Below are 18195 nucleotides of genomic sequence, written 5' to 3'. Positions count from 1 at the left end.
GTCTTTAAAATGATAACTTCGGGACAATTCTGTGCATATTTAGCTAAATAAAATCAAAAGCAGCTATGAAAACCAACAGGATCTATGCCTTATAATTTCTACTCATATATAAGATGCACCTGATGACATATCTACCTATGGTGCACAGATACTCTCATCAAATAGCATGATATGCATTGTGCAGTAAAGAACTCGAGGAACATGACCAGTGTTAGAATCTGCACCCTCAAGCAGAATAACTAGATGACATGAAATTTATACACTGCCATACACCTGAATCATTTCCCACCTTCTCTCAATATAGCTGAAATATTACCATATTTTTCGCTCTATAAGATGCACCAGACAACAAGACGCACCTTGTTTTTGGAGGAGGAAAACAAGAAAGAAAAAATTCTGAATCTCAGAAGCCAGAACAGCAAGGGGGATCGCTGCACAATAAAAGCAGCAATCCCTCTTGCTGTTCTGGCTTCTGGGATAGCTGCGCAGCCTGCATTCGCTCCATAAGACGCACACACATTTCCCCTTCCTTTTTAGGAGGGAAAAAGTGAGTCTTGTAGAGCAAAAAATATGGTAAGTGAAAACAGGATTATTGAAAGGTATAGCTTTGACATTTTTTACCTGGAATATATATATTCACTCAGTGGAAATCATTAGTTTGTATGTTTTTAACAGACATATACAGAGAAGGCTTCAAACCCTTTTTGCCAAGATTAGGACCCAGATAGGTAAGAAACCTGTTTCCTGACCTTTGCTTTCCCATGCCTTGCTTTTTAAGCACAAGTGATGCTTGAATTTGTGTGTCTCTCTGAACAAGTGAGCAATCCAGAAATGACCCATTTTGTTTTTGGATTACCACTGACAGAAAGTGAAATAATACTGCACTCTATGACAGTTCTCAGCTGCTGTTAATATAAAATTTGTTGATTGTTTAAACTTGTTCTGTAGGATGACTATGATCCACACTTTTTATTCACTTTATAATGGTATGGAAGATGTTTTCTACACAGAGCTATCACTGTGACCTATGGCTTTAAAACTTAACGTGAAAATACTAGATGGATAATAATTCTATTTTGTATTTGATTTCATTGAAAAATAGATGATCAGATTGAGCTCAGTTGGCAGGGAGCATTTTCAAATTAATGCAATTAAGTTGTTCTAAAAATCCATGGGAAATGATGTTGTAAAATGTGGCAATAATTTAATGGAAATTGTCACTAGCTAGTCTGTAAATATATGAACCTGGGTTCCTTCTTCTTCTCATTTAAGAAAGACTAATCCAGGGCAGTACCAGTGGTAAAAAGCAAAGCAAAACAAACATAGAACATCTCCTTCTTGACCAACGTTGCATCTGCAAAGTGACACCAAATTTTCCAGATGGTGAATTGTTTAGTCACCCTTGACAGTCTTCACCCAGAAGCTGAGTCATGTTTAGTCCACTGTGATGAATGTTCAGCCTACTTTGCAGATACTCTTATATTATCCAACTTGGGAGTTACTGAAAAAAAGTTAGTTTGAAACTTTAAAATATCTTTTCAACCTGTCTTTTCCACTGATGCAGAGATGTGAACAGCTAGTTAAGATTTGGTTTCACAGAGCTCTATGGGTCTCGTTTTCGGGTGAGTGAATATAGGACTGCAGCCTAATTTGTTGTGAGGCTTTCTCTTAAATCCCAGATCTGCTGACAAAAGCTGCAAAAATTTCAATGGTTTGCTACCAAAAGGCTCAGTGGCTGTTAAATAGTTCTTTCCCAATTTTGCAACTGAAGATTAATGTTTTTCAGCATTCTCAGGTATGTTTAAAATCTTTATAAATCTGGGCAATATACTAAGCAAACTTTGACAGAAAATTGGATAGAAATAATAGCAGATATGGTCAAAAGGTCAAGTGACAATAAAAATCAAATGCAACAGTTTGAAATTTTAAAATGTTCCTTTCTGTCAAAGCTTTATATCATTTTTTAAGCAAAACATGTGTACAAAATATGGAAGCAGAAGTGTCTGTTTCCCATGTGATGTTGCAAACTGAGAGCTAGACTCTTTCAGATGGATTTCTGTGACAAAACCGATACACTGCAAAAACGGAAACATTTGCTCTGTACGAAAATACTGGTTCACATGTGATAGCAATGTGTTAGTTACCTGTGTACTGTGCTTTGGGGGCAGGGAATTAAGGTGATGATACTCAGACCTTGACAAAAGTATTATAGGTTTTAGCATACCATGGGCAGCAAAACCTAGTTGAGCCCGCACTCCAGAGCTTTTTATCAGCCCAAACTCACCAAAACTCAGTCCCGGCACCTCTCAGGTGGGTGCCATTGCCATTATAAGAGAAGAAGGGAGGCATTCATGGTGAGTTCCAGCATCTCATATATATATATATATATATATATATATATATATATATATATATATATATGTGTGTGTGTGTGTGTGTGTGTGTATATAGCACTACCATACTCCATACCACTGCCATCACAAAAAACCTGCCTGAATAACATACCTTTTTTAAAAAATGCATTAGCTAAGAAGTTAATATGGTGGCTTTCTTTGAAAGAAAACCTCAAGTGATTTTCAGCAGTGTAGTTCACAGGAGTTCCTGTCACTGATATGTTGACACTATGCACATGTGAATGAACCAAACACAACAAGAAGTGGTCTTTCAGGTTTGGGGAGCCTTAGGTACTTAGGGCTTTAAATGCCTCAAATTGATCCCAGAAATGAACTGGCAGCCAATGCAGCTGTTCTAAAACAGCTTTCCCTCTTTCCTGTGATGTGTTGGGTGTTGTTGTTTTTGTTTTTTACAATGCTCAAACTGGGATGGCGATGACTACATTGCACATGACCAGAATAAACTATTTGCCACTGCAGACATACATTCAGTAGGCTGTAGAAGGCAAAAGCATTACATTATATTTAAGAGTGATTAAATTTGTATCTTTAGGACTATATGTTAGCCAGATGTCCCTTCAGTTCTACCTGAATAACCATAACATAACCATATCATCATCTTTTAGCACAGGATATGGCAAGACTGGCAGACAACCTGGAATCAATTTTTCTTATCTTTTTAAAGTTGTTGAGAAGATTCAGAAGTTGCAAGGCCCTAAGCTATAAAGAATATCTTGGAACTAAGAACAAAGACTCATCAAGAAGAAAGGCTTTTTTGCTTCAGAATCTGATCTCCGGATCCCGGTGTGTTCCGTATAGAAAGCGATCTTAGAGAAAGCACTTCTTGTTTATTAACACAACCAGATACCAGTGAGTTTGTTAATTAGCACAGTAATTTTCCAGAAAGGAAAAAAAAATGGCTGCTTTATTAACTTAATAAACAGCCCAGAAGGGGCTCTCCAACCAACCACACGTTTTCTGCGCATTTATTTAATACACCATATAAATACCAACTAAATACTTTATCAGGAAGCACCCATGCAGCACATCCTTGGAAATGTCATTTTTAAAGCTATGAGCTAGTGCAAAGTACTGTCAGGCTCCAGGTTTGTATGTACCCACACTTTTCAACTCTGTTCTTCTATACTTGGTGAAGTTAAGGAGAAGCAAGCTTTTAGAAGTGTATTTGCAGCCATGTTTATATCCTTGTATTTCATGTGACCAGGAAGCAAGCCACATCAAGCTCATTGGCACTTGCTTCCAACTGTGTTTGGAACTGGGTGGTTCATCTGTTGTCCCTATTTTCAAAAAGGGGAGAAGAGAGGACCCAAATAATTACCGCCCAGTCAGTCTGACATCAATACCAGGGAAGATTCTGGAGCAGATCATTAAGCAATCAGTCTGTGAGCACCTAGAAAGGAATGCTGTGATCACCAATAGTCAGCATGGATTTCTGAAAAATAAGTCATGTCAGACTAACCTGATCTCGCTTTTTGACAGAATTACAACCCTGGTAGATGAAGGGAACGCAGTGGATGTAGCCTACCTTGATTTCAGCAAGGCATTTGACAAGGTGCCCCATGATATTCTTGTAAAGAAGCTGGTAAAATGAGGTCTTGACTATGCTACCACTCAGTGGATTTGTAACTGGCTGACTGACCGAACCCAAAGGGTGCTCATCAATGGTTCCTCTTCATCCTGGAGAAGAGTGACTAGTGGGGTGCCACAGGGTTCTGTCTTGGGCCCGGTCTTATTCAACATCTTTATCAACGACTTGGATGATGGACTCAAGGGCATCCTGATCAAATTTGCAGATGACACCAAACTGGGAGGGGCGGCTAACACCCCAGAGGACAGGATCACACTTCAAAACGACCTTGACAGATTAGAGAACTGGGCCAAAACAAACAAGATGAATTTTAACAGGGAGAAATGTAAAGTATTGCACTTGGGCAAAAAAAATGAGAGGCACAAATACAAGATGGGTGACACCTGGCTTGAGAGCAGTACATGTGAAAAGGATCTAGGAGTCTTGGTTGACCGCAAACTTGACATGAGCCAACAGTGTGATGCGGCAGCTAAAAAAGCCAATGCAATTCTGGGCTGCATCAATAGGAGTATAGCATCTAGATCAAGGGAAGTAATAGTGCCACTGTATTCTGCTCTGGTCAGACCTCACCTGCAGTACTGTGTCCAGTTCTGGGCACTACAGTTCAAGAAGGGCACTGACAAACTGAAACGTGTCCAGAGGAGGGCAACCAAAATGGTCAAAGGCCTGGAAACGATGCCTTATGAGGAACGGCTAAGGGAGCTGGGCATGTTTAGCCTGAAGAGGAGGAGGTTAAGGGGTGATATGATACCCATGTTCAAATATATAAAAGGATGTCACATAGAGGAGGGAGAAAGGTTGTTTTCTGCTGCTGCAGAGAAGCGGACACGGAGCAATGGATCCAAACTACAAGAAAGAAGATTCCACCTAAACATTAGGAAGAACTTCCTGACAGTAAGAGCTGTTTGACAGTGGAATTTGCTGCCAAGGAGTGTGGTGGAGTCGCCTTCTTTGGAGGTCTTTAAGCAGAGGCTTGACAACCATATGTCAGGAGTGCTCTGATGGTGTTTCCTGCTTGGCAGGGGGTTGGACTCGATGGCCCTTGTGGTCTCTTCCAACTCTATGATTCTATGATTCTATGATCTAGAAAAAACTGGTTCTTTGGCTTCAAACATTTGCTTACCTATGAGCACAATAAGCAGATTAAGGGACAACTAGTCTAAATTGTGCAGTTTTAAATTTCTGTCCAGTCTGTGAGGCTGGTCAATACCCACAGGTGATTCAAGTGCGGGGGGAACCCCCCCCCCCACATTTTTATTACAGAGTGACTGGGAAGACTAGGAAGTTTGTACACATACAAACTCATAGAGTCTTTGTTGAAGTAATACTTCTTAATATTTCCACAGTCATCAGGTTGGTTGTGTGCTTCAGAAAACCGGTTCAAAGAAATAGCATTCTATTCCAAAATGCAGGTGTGAGTTACCTGATGTCACACTGGTTTAACATCACTACAGTGGCAAAATGGCACATTTTACAATGTTGCTGGAACAGTGTTTCTTATTCATTCCTCATGCTAAACACATGTATGTCAGTACTGCCAGCTCAAAAGCCAGTTCTAGAGCCTACCATGGAGGCGATCTTATATTACTCCACATCAGAGGTTTTACTGCAAAATGGATCATTTGCATGCAGCAACACAGCAGGCAAATCTGGCTCCCCACCCCCACACCACCACAAACATTTCTTTTTGGATATTTGTAGAGTACTGTGGTGACAACCACCCAATCCACATGAATAGCTACTGTACATATATAGCTCGCTCTTCTATGAGAGCAACTGTGCAGAGGGATTGAAAGTGGCCTTCACATAAGCTCTATTCAGGCATTCTGTGCTCAGTGCAGGGCGGCACTGAAGCAGGAAGAAGGGTTGTGCCAAGTAGCTCTTCTCCCTGCCTACAGCACAATTTTACCTGCATACAACAGTTTCAGACCACATGGTAGCCTGGATGTACAAAGCCTCCTTCTCCTCAGTTGGTTGGACACCTGGGGGAGAGGCTACTCAGTACAACCTCACTTCCCACTCACATATTCTCCTCAAAAAATGAATAGAATGTCTGAAGAGCCCATTAACCCATTTTCAGTAGAAGCGTTGCCTTGATTTAAATGGTTGTACACTGGAACAATTGAGTCATAGATCAAAGCTGCTTGTCTTTCTGCATGTATGGCCCCCTTTGGCTTCCAGCTTTATAATTTGTTCTTGGTTTCTTGTTTTAATTTACTCTAGGGGAGAGAGAGAGAAAGAAAGCCTGAGATCAATATGTGCAGAAGCTTTTGAGTATCTCAACAGATATCAGTGGACAGCCAAACTATCCTGGAGGATCATGGCATATTGCTAAGTGTCTGCTTATACATATTGAATTAAGATGTTGTTAGGGAGAGGATAACTATTCAGTCATTGTTGGATCATGTTTTCCCCATGACCTTTTAATTTAAGAAAGTTTTTAGATTTCATAATTCTATTGTGGTCATCCTACTCTATGAATGCTAGTCTCTTAAGACCATAAATTTGTCTTAATATAATAAACATTGATCTCCTTCTCACAAACACATACTTTCCCCCAACAACTAATTTAACCATTGCTATTATGGCTCAACAATTCCCATTGGCCAGGAACACTAATATTTTTGATGCTGCTATTAATGTGGGTGAGTTTTATAAGAATAATGTATGCTCTTGCTTCTTGCCGAATCAGTAAGAAGTAGATATTTCCGTTGCATTTATTGGCAGAAGTAGGTGGAATTAAGCCTTTAACTATCAAATAAAGCAAATGGAATTGCACACTGAATACTGCAGCCTAGTGTCATTGTGGGGCTCTCTAAAGCATCAGTTCAATTTTAAATAATATTTTTTCTTCCAATTAACTTTGATGAAAATGAATTTTTAAAAACTAATGATGCATGAAATCCTTCTAGCTTTGCCTTAGTTTCCACTTGTCTTTTCCAATCAAGTCTTTGACTACTCAAAAGCAAGTTGACTAGATCCTCCCACCCACAACCTTCCAGTTAGATGTGGCCCCATTGTCCCTTTCCTTTCCCTTTCCTCAAAAATACCTGGTGGGGAGGCAGTGGCAGCAAAAATCTCACGCCTTACCACCCTCCCACCATTGGGAGTCCTTACCCTCCAGCATTGCTGACCTGAAGAAAATCATCCTCCCCTGCAGCTGCTATTTGCCCTGTTATGGAGTATGCATGTGTACAACAAGCCTGGGCACAGCACAAATTTCCCAAAATAACAGTTTGGGCTGTGTGGTCAGTCCTCATCAGAAAAAATGGCATGGGAGAGGGGTTAATACCCCAACTAGAGCTGTGATCCCAAGGCAGATCACCTCCACACCATTGCTGCTATATGACAACATATAGATCAGATCACAGTTATTTGATCATCTCATCTAGCTATATATAAACAAAATATTGCAGCAGCAACATCAACAATAAAAGAGCTCAATAAATGCCTTCTATTGAATTCTTATAGATGACCCTATAAAGAGCAAGATTCTGACATATTTCTCTAGCACTGGATAGCCTCATTGGTTTCAGTGAAGCAGTTTGGTCTGTCTGCACAAACGTATTCAAGTCATCCTAATGAGCATCTGTTTTAGGAGTGTTTCTAATGTTTGCAAGTGCAAAAGTAAGGAATAGACAATGTGAATTAAAGTAAGGTCTGCTATTGACTGCTGTAATTTGATTCTGGTGTGCAGTGGTGGGACAGAGTATGTGGCGAATATTGACTTTCTTTAAAGGTTGCTCATTTTATTGTTTAAGGCTGGGAGAAGAAGGAAAATCCGGAGAAGAGATACAGGAGCTGCTTTCCTTTGACATCTGGCAGAAATGTTGGCAAGCCATGAAAGATTCTAGTGAGAGCATGAAACGAAGGATGTTATAAATACAATTATTATAGAAAGTGATATTTAATAGGAAAATGAAAGGTCTCTGAGTATGAAATGATACACACTGGTTTATGTGCACAGAGAAAACAGGGCTCCATTATTCTAATCTTGGGTACCAAGTGATGATAACAACATTTGCAATCCCAAGGTAGGTGGTAGAAACCCATTATCAGAGGCAGAGTTGGTGATTATAGATTGGCTGCATTTTCTGCATGATGATCATGGGAGGCTTCCAATATTGGCTCAAACTGTGGTGAAGTTTGTTTCTGTAAACATTTTAAAAGCTGGTTGAGTACTGGACAGTTCAATGAACCATTAGTTGTGTTCCTGGTGGAAGCCTCCAACTATTTCACCATGTGTCAAATACCTTAATCAACCTTAGCATTTATAGCATGGGTGGAAGGAAGTAATTCACTGCCATGCTATGTTGATCATTCCATCAGAAGAAGCATTTCAGCTTGCCAGATGGAAGGACGCTCCCTCTCCTACCCACATGTGTTGCTCTGGAATTTTTCCGAGGGGCCCAGGAGCCAATTTCAGGAGTGCAAGAAGGAGAAGGGGAGGAAAGCCACACTGTATGAGCTGAAGTCCTTGTACTGGCTTCTACTGATGGGACTCATTAGTTGCATCCCACCCCAGATGTTGTTAGACTCCAACTTCTATCAAGCCCATCTCACTTGATCAATAGTCAGGGATTATGGGAGCTGTAGTCCACCAATATTTGGGGCACACAAGTTTCTCACACACACCCTCTCTATATACAGTGTGTGTATGTGTGTGTGTGTGTGTGTTTTCAAAGCATCAAAACACACACACAACCATCTGCTTTCAGTAATTTGAATTACCAAGCCTTTTACCTCAATGCTTTAAGCATAAGATATCTATGACCAGCTGCAATTTCTAGCAAATCATTACTTAATAGGGATGTCTTCTTCACAACTGTCTATCTGTAGTGCTGTAGGAATCTAAAGGATTAATGTAGGTGATGCTTGGAAATTGAAATGTGCTTATTGACACTGTCGTACAAAGACACAAAGTGTTGCTAGAATGAAATAACAGTGTATATTGGTAGTTTATGACTATACATTCTACTGCTGTCAAATTACCCAGTACAAATTTGTCAGGTAAAGTGGGCATCCCGCTAAGGGAAATCTGTGCTTTTATGACTTATGCTGATTGCTTTTGTTACAGTTCTAAGGCACGCTCTAAAACTCTTTGAAGACGAAAGGATAACTTGTTGGTTTTACTATTTAATATTAGATATTAGGCCCCCCTTGGCACAACATGCCTCAGTGACAGGACCCTCAGCTACTGCAATAGTGGAGAAGAGGCAATAGTTCAATATCTCTAATATTTAAATTTTTCAGTGTCAACTTTTCAAATCAGAGTCAGAAGTCAATTTTGTAATCTAATCACGTTCCATATACTATCCAGGAAACAAAAGTCCCTGTGCAGGAACCATGTATTTACAAGGGCTGCAGGGAATGGAAAATGGTAGCTATGGGGATGTGTATAAATCTGTGTTTTGTGGGTATATACAGTACATTCTCCTGGAAAGATATCTGATTTCACAACAGCCACCTCCACTGCCTCGGAGGGGACTACTGGAAATACTAATTCACTTGGGAATGCATTTGTGATTTGGTAGAAGACAGGATGGTGAAATCTTCCTTGCACACTAGTGCACATACACTGAAACAGCCTGAGTGGTCCAGGGTGAAAATGAATGGACTTGATACTCAGAAAACTATGCTTTGGCCATAGGATTGGAAAAATTGTTTTGTTATTTCTGTCTATAAAATAAGGTGGATTACTCTGATGGTGAACATAATAATAGGCTGTAAACACTTAAAAAAAACATTTATTGGCTTGTATGAGGCTTGAATATTAACTAAGGTTTGCATTCTCTTCTCAGCTACAAAGTGCACTGGGCAACTGGGCAAATGGAAAGAACTATTTCTCAGTCTAACCTACCTCACAGGGTTGGTGTGAAACCATAAAACTGCTCTGAGCTCCTTCATACTCAGGATGGGGGATAAAGTCTATTCAGTTTCCATTTAAAGACAAGCCTTCTTAAGTTACACTTTCTGAAACAACACATGAACTGCAACACAGCCTTCCTTCAAATGCATATACTAAGGTAAGGTGTGTTTTTAAAAGTGCATGATATTAGGAGAAATTGTTCTGTAAAAATGTGCATATTTGACAAAATTGCATACAAAATGTAAATATTAGGAGAGATTAATTTCCATGATGACTTAAAAAAAAAATTTGCAAGCTGATGTGAAAATGTGGATAACTGAACAAAACTAGGAAAATGAGAAACAGAAATAAGTTTTATTATATATTATATATATATCCCCAGGAGTTCAGTATACTGCAGCTGATGCAACAGCTTGGCAACCTAAACTCTAGAAACTTTTGACGGTGTTGCATTGGTTATCACTCAGTCAGAGCACACCACAAAGGAAGCTTGAAATAACAATAAAAAGAACAATTTGTAAGTGTTGTTTTGAAACATGTAAATAGTGCTGTCAGTTGGTGGTATTTTTTTGCCTCCATTTTGTACATTTACATTTTCTGACTGCAGTTAAAGAACATTTCACTGCATGGTACTATCAATCATACTTAACCCAGAAATGTGCTGTACATTAGTAATGCTTAATTGGCATATTTAAAGTAAATAGCTACTTCACTTTTGCTGTAAATTCCCTGGAAATAATTCTATGATACCCTTGGAATGGTTTGTTCTGAAAATAACTAGAAGGGATATGAAATATGAATTCTGATAAGAAACTATTGGAAATGAAATACTCAACTTGGCAGGTTACCTGTATTGCAATGCCCCTTTCATTGGATTACCATCAAAATGCATTTCTAGTTTCAGACTGGCACCTTCAGTGAAAAGTGGCATATTAGAGGGAAAATAGCACCTTGGTTCTGAACAAATTGATTTAGAAGCCAAAAGTGATCCGTATGGCTATAAACTTCAATCTATGAGGCCATTTTTGTTTGCTTGCTTTCCCCTAGTCAGTTTTGAACGTGTTCGCAACAGACTCATGAATTCACTACAAAGTATGAGCACAAATCACTCACAAAGAGCCTCAGCAGCCCAGCATAAAGGCTGTTCAAAGAGTGAGGAGTTCTCTCACCAGGCTAGATGGCGATAGCTGGCTCCCTCTTCTCTCCTCCAGAGGAGATAGACCAACAGCAGCAAATGTGAAATGCTGGAAGGTCCTCTTCCCAGGCCACCTGGAAGTTCCAACTGCTTCTGCAGCTCTTGTTGCATTATCCTGAAGAGAACTTCACCTTTAACAGAAATGAACAGTTTGCCCAGCCCTGGCCTAAACTGGCCATGGACCAATTCTCAACCAAATTGTATTTCTTCTCCCCATCCCACCTTTCTAATCCATGTTTGTTTGCCCTGAGTTTCCTCAGTGAGTTGTAATAATAAATAGTTCAAGTTTTGAAAGAAGACCCGTGTACGATGCTGTAATCACAGATCCAATCACTGAACCCATATTGCAAACTCAGCAGAGTATGCTCTAATCACAGCAGCAGGCAGGCAGAAGGCCACATCATAGATTATTTGTCAACCACCAGCCCCTAAACCTAGCCTTATACATTAGGGCAGCCTCAACAACCTGGTGCCCTCCAAATGTTTTGGACTACAACTCCCACCAACCCCAGCCAATAGTTGTTTGGAAGTGCACTCTGAAGCATCTGAAGGGCACCAAGTTGGTTTGCAAAATCTGCATTAGGTCTAATTTGATTTTATAAAGAACCCTAGTGATGTGGATTGGAACAGCACAGTTTTCACACAGTAACATGTTGAACCATGTAGCTGGTTCAAACCTTAGGTGTGATATCTGAATGGGAATGGCTGGGAAGGCCTCACACAGAAATTCCTGAGGGAAATATAAGGTCTGAGCTAATCAGCAGCAGCTCTGTATTTGGCCTACCCTCCCTCCCAGGAATACTCATAACCAGCTCCCCCCTCCCCCACGCTGTGTGGACTGATTGGCTAGCCCTGCCAGTTATCGACTCAGTGGAACTCATTGGCTTTTCACCCTCCTTACTGGTTTACTCACTATGTGTGTGAGGGGTTAATTAATCAGGATAAAATGATACTGAGATTTGGAGTTCACTTGTATCTGCTTTTTTTTAAATGCTACCCTTCCACCACGTGAATTCACTTTGATCTAGCAACCGGATTGCACAATCCTGCAAATATATACTGAGTTTTGAAAATCTAACCATTGAAGTGTCAGAGAAATGGGATGGGATATGGTCCTAAATAGGAATTCACGGAGGAACAGCCGTATACTGAGCCACTAGTCAATCTAGCTCAGTATTGTCTACATACTGGCAAGTAGTGGCTCTCCAGAGTTTCAGAAAGGGATCTCTCCCAGCCCTAATCTGGAGATGTCAGGGTTTGAGCCTGGGAACATGAATTTATTTACATTCAAAACATGAGATTTCTATTTAGTAGGCAAATATCTATTCCGAGATTCTGAACGTAGCTTGACTTCCTGATATTTTCTCTATTAAATGCATTCCCTACTTTGGCACTGCACTGCCATACAAATGGTACAATGTTGACTGGCACTTCCAGTACTGTGTAGTGTTTCATTTCAAGTTGCCAGCTGGCTACCAGTAGCCAAATGTTTGCACGGAAAGAGAAAGAGAGAGAAATGGCCATATCCCTTGGCACAAATAATAACAACAACAACCATTGTATCCTTCTTCCAGAACAGGCTGGTAGTTCTTGAGCCAGACCCTCTGTTCTATCTTTGCAACTCTGAGGCATTCTGTGATTCCCCATTCTACTTCTGGGAACTGTGCGGCAGATTGTTTGGGCTAGAGAAAGATGGAGACATGAAGCCCCATCTGGTAAGAGTGCTTCACTTCTCTCTTTGCTCTATATTGACTCTTTGGTTTTCCCCACAACTCATGCAAGTTTTGAAGGAGCTGATCAGGGCACAGGGTAGTGTAAGCTTTGCAGTCTCTGTTGCTTTTTTGCAAAGCATTCAGCAGCATTTAGAACAGCACTGTTCCAGAAATGGCTCCCACTGGAAGAGACTATGAAAACTGGGGTGGCCACCATAGGGAGAAGAGGATGGTGGCCTGCATTTTTAATAGTTTTGTCAAAGAGGGGATGTGACAAAAGGATGTAACATTATTCAAATAAAATGGCAAATTAAAAATAAATCATTGCTCTTAAAACATAGTGACTCCTTGAGGACTGTGTTGGAGAGTAGGACACCCACCTGCCCACCCACCCCCAGCAACGCTTCTATATTAAGCAGGATTAAAGTAGAAGTAATGTAAATGCAACTAGACTACTTGGCTATGATTTAGGAACCTGATTTTGCAAACCCTCCAAGGAAATGCTGAAGGTGTCTACAGTTTCTTGCTTTCCGCTGTAGGGCAGCTGTTTGACAGGAACCTTACATGGACAAAGTGATCAGTTTTCCTGACTTTGACTTGACAAAGGTCATTCATGAAACTCAGTTCATTCTATTTAGTCAATCTCATTTATGATTTCTATGGAAGACTGGCTGAAAATGGGAGAGGTACAGCATGGGATGGTCTCAGAATACTAATATATCCTCCATTTCCATTCTGAGATATTTTTTCTAATGACATGTGAAAAATGAGGAGCTCTTCATTGCCCTGATCAATTTCACAACACACGTGGATGATTCCTTATCAAAACACAGGATGAAGTGTGGGAATAATAGATCCAGAGACAAGGTGTAGGGCTCCCCCCCTTTTTTTGTCATGTCTTCTGATTTACAGCTAGAATGTCCTGGGTTCTTCCTAATGCAAACTGAGTTGCCTCCATACTGCACTTCATACAATATATCCAAGGGCTGTTCACAATAAGAATGAACAATAGAATGTAATGCCAATTTTAGACCTTGGTTTAATGACCATAAGACCGTTCTGGTGATGACTGACAATTTGAAATTAAAATTCAATAAGAAATTCCATATGCTTAGGCTGGAATTACATGATACAGCCAGCATGTTGCTGACCAAGAAAATAACAGTCACGGGCATTTCCCTACCCTCTCCAGGGTAATGTTTAGTAAGGCAAAACATGTGATCTGTCACCATTGCATCAAGAATGTTTCCACTACTGCAAGCTGCAGCCAGTATGGTGAAGTGTGTTTTTTGGGGGGGATGCACTGTAATGATGTAACATCATATTTTGCATTAATTAATAAACTTTAGGGGAAAGATGGAAAGAGTAGCGAGTGAGAAGAGCATTTGTCCTTTATATGCAATGTAAAATGAATGTCTTTCTTCTCCACGTTTTTATACATGCTTTTCAATATGACTAATATTCCATCAAACCAGCTAAGATATCACAAGAAAATATTTTGAAGTGTGAAAGTGAGCTATTGATTGCTATGCCTGTGTCGAACCCATGGAGACGAAACACTGGCAGGAAGAAACAACACCTGGAGGGCATCTGATTTTTAATTTTATTTTTATTTATTTTTTAGGGTCTAAGAGATTGGTAATACATGCTTGCATGGATTAAGTTTAAAGATCCATTTTTTTACCTCTATGGATGAATCTCACAGGAGAGCCGTTAAAGCCTTGAAAGTGCAGGAGCAGCAGGATAGAGCAACTCAGTGGGCATCCCATGATGGTGACCAAGTTAGAGTAGCAAGGCATGGTCAGGACCCTACGCACAGACAGAGAAAAGCTTAGAGGAAAATGGTGCAGTGAAAATAAGAGAATGTCATCTCACCAGCCACTTCTCCAGTGTCCACAGCATAGAAAATAGGAAGCTTTGATATACTGAGTCAGATCCAATGGTTCATCTAACTCAGGGTTATCAACACTGAAGGGCAGCAGCTCTCCAGGATTTCAGACAGGGGTCTCTCCCAGCCCTGTCCAAAGATTGAACCTGAAACCATCTGCATGAGAAGAAAGTGCTCTGCCACTAGGCTGTGGTCCTTTCCACCACCACCATGTTGGCTGATAGCAACTCCCATGTCAGTCAGTACATGCTATATACTTCATGCTATAAAGACTGCAAAGAATAAGTCTAGTGTTCTCTGCCACACCCTGGGACTATTTCTGCCTCCTCCTCTTCCTTCTTCTTCCTTTTGAACCTTGCTGAGCCTTTTCCTTCACTCCTTTTGAAATGTCCACTGCCCACTTCCTGTATCCTGAAAAGCTGAAACAGCACATGATGGCAGGGTTTCTTGTGCTGAAATTCAAAGGAAAACGAGAAGAGAAAAATGTGATATAGAATGTTGGTGCTCACCCATTGGCTTCCAGCACCATCAATCAACCGAAGGTCACATAATCCATGCCACTGCATTCCACTGAGAAGGAATGTTCTAATGGTCCAATCAAGCGCATATTGTAGGTACTGAGCTAGAAATTGGTCACGGAGTTGCTTGCACCTCCCTGACTAGTGGTTTGTGTTGCTATACAAAGGTCTGTTTTACACTCTGACACATGCTGGGCTGTGGCAAACCTGAGCAGCACAAATTTAGGACAAATGGAAAGTGGATTACATTCTCCACAGCTGCATAACATAAAAATACAATATATTTTGAAACTATTTGTAATTGCTCAATTGAATAGATTGGAATTTTTTTTCTGCATATGCAAATCATCAATTACACATCCGATTTCTTTTTGCCTCTAGCCTCTGTCAGAGAGGCTTCTTAACTACATCCCATGGGAAAATGCATATAGCCTGACTCATTTTCAAGCCCTGACAATTGGGATCCCCTGCAGTCACAATTGCTGAAGCACTCTACATTGTATTTTTTTTAATATAAAAAATTCCCCTGCTATACATTTCTTAAAGGTGCTGACTGATTAAATCTAAACCTCCAAAAGGTGTCTAGGGAATGTCTTAACAATGGAAAGTTAATGCAAACATCAGGTGCACCTGAGTTGCTTCTATATGATGAGATCTACATCTTGCAAGAGAGCAGATTCAAATGTTAGCATTTCTATGGGGAGTGTGAAGGCAGAAATGGAGAGAGGTTTGCAAAGTCTATAAAGAAATTGTGGAAAGCCAGGGAGAAAGGGATGGGATGAAGTTAAAGCAGAAAGGGTGGTAGATGTGAGCTAATAATTATGAGGGAATAAGTAGACCTTTACTTAGCTGCAACTATATTAAAACTTTAGAAATGGAGAGTTGATAGGAAAGGCTCATGCCTCAACACAGAATTATTGACCTACCCTAAAAACCAGTCTATGCAATCAACACCATCATGTACTTCAAGAAGATAACAGATGGATTGATGAAAATACCTCCCCAAAAAAGAAAAAGAAGAAAACTCAGGAAAGGAGCTCAAGGAAACTCACAATAATCCAATTGTGACAATCCCAAAATGTTCTTCCCAGTCCAAGATATAGCAGTCTGTGTGTGCACAGTCCCATCAACCAAGTCAGCCCTAGGATAAGGGTGGTGGTGGGGGTTGAGGATCTGATTCAGGTCACAATTAAATCTGAACATGCCTAATTCACACTTTCTGAATAGTTATACAGAAACTGAAACAGTCATCCTTCAAACTTTATGCTTCTCTGAATTCTGAGGTGCAGTTCTCCACAAAAAATCATATACTAAAGTGTGCATAGCCATGCAAAATTGCATTGTGGAAGGAAAAATGTGTATATTGGGCAAGATTGCATACAAAAAATGTGTCTATTAAAAAAAGTTGTTCTAAAATCTTGATGAATTTTCAGGAGGACGTTTCTTTTTCGTTTCTTTTCTTTTCTTCTCTTTGCAAACTTAGGTAGAAATGTGGTGGATCAAACTTAAGAGAGAAATTGAAACTGACAGATTCACCATCTCCCTTAGTAAAAGTGTGTTTCACTAGGCAACCAATAGCAGGAGCTGAAAATCCCTCTGCTTTGACTGGTCATTGGGGGACTAGGCATAGCTCTATGAGAGATCCTTAGCATGCAGAAGGTCCCAAGTTCTATTATCTGGCAACTCTGATTAAAACAATTTCAAGTAGCAAGATGCAGAGAGAGCCAATTCCAAGTGGAGAAGACTAGATGAACAACAGTGTCATATTAATTAGATTCAGATAGGTAGCCATGTTGGTCTGATGCAGTAGAAATATATATATAAAATAACAATAAATGTCCAGTAGCACCTTGGAGACCAACTAAGTTTGTTCTTGGTATGAGCTTTCATGTGCATACACATTTCTTCAGATACGTGGAAATATATTTTTTAAAATTAAAAAATGTCCAGTAGCACCATAACGGGGTGCGCTCCCGTTGCTCGGTCCCTGCTCCTACCAACCTAGCAGTAGAAAAGCAGTCAAAGTGCAAGTAGATAAATAGGTACCGCTCCAGCAGGAAGGTAAACGGCGTTTCTGTGCACTGCTCTGGTTCTCCAGAAGCAGCTTAGTCATGCTGGCCACATGACCCGGACGCTGTCTACGGACAAACGCCGGCTCCCTCGGCCAGTAAAGCGAGATGAGGGCCACAACCCCAGAGTCATTTGCAACTACACCTAATGGTCAGGGGTACCTTTACCTTTTAAGGAGCTACTGGACAATTTTTTTAATTTCTTTTATATATTTCCATGTATCTGAAGAAGTGTGCATGCACACGAAAGCTCATACCAAGAACAAACTTAGTTCATCTCTAAGGTGCTACTGGACAATTTTTTTTTTTATTTTTTATATTTATATTAATTAGACTTAATGATAGACAACTAAGTAGCAATAAACAAAGTTCAAATGCATACTCAAACTCTCTTCCCTTTAGTCTCGCTACCAATGAACTTCCATTTGATTTTTTTTTAAAAAAAATATGACCGATTAGCAAATCACACAATACAAATTAAATAGCAGATTTTAAAAAAATAAAAATCCTGAATGCAATAGCTTTTAGATTCATGTAGACATCCCCTTATTGTACTGTTCTTTATGCAGTGCTGATTTTAGATATCTAAGTGAAAATGAAGCCTCAACACATCACATAAAGGTGGAGCTAGGTGATAAGATAATGATGCCCATTTGGAATCTGCTATCTGTAGTGATTGCCCGTGGCATTCAGATTTGAAACACATCTTCCATTCTTTTTCAATAGGTGTTACAAATGTTCTTATCAAGGGCATAGGTGGAGTATCTTGTTTTTGTTGGACTCCAATTCTCACCAACCCCAGGCAGCTTAATCACAGGCCAGGGTTGATGGAAATGAAAGTCCAGCAATGTCTGGAGGGCCATAAGTTTCCCACCTCTGGAATATAGGGCGTTATCCAATTGCTATTGTTGTTTAGTCGTTTAGTCGTGTCCGACTCTTCGT

At 40.1% G+C, this 18195-nt stretch overlaps 1 long non-coding RNA gene across 1 annotated transcript; it reads left to right on the top strand.

The window, feature by feature from the left end:
- The first annotated feature begins 673 nt into the window (after positions 1-673).
- Positions 674-3360, top strand: LOC310745202. Its single transcript, XR_014540019.1, has 2 exons — positions 674-728; positions 3020-3360. It is a non-coding gene; the product is annotated as an uncharacterized lncRNA (long non-coding RNA).
- Positions 3361-18195: the final 14835 nt, after the last annotated feature.

The sequence above is a fragment of the Podarcis filfolensis genome (genome assembly GCF_964270895.1).
Source record: "Podarcis filfolensis genome assembly, chromosome: 11".
NCBI classification, from domain to species: domain Eukaryota; kingdom Metazoa; phylum Chordata; class Lepidosauria; order Squamata; family Lacertidae; genus Podarcis; species Podarcis filfolensis.
The sequence above is the reverse complement of the archived record's forward strand: the minus strand, read 5'-3'. Positions and strand labels throughout refer to the sequence as shown.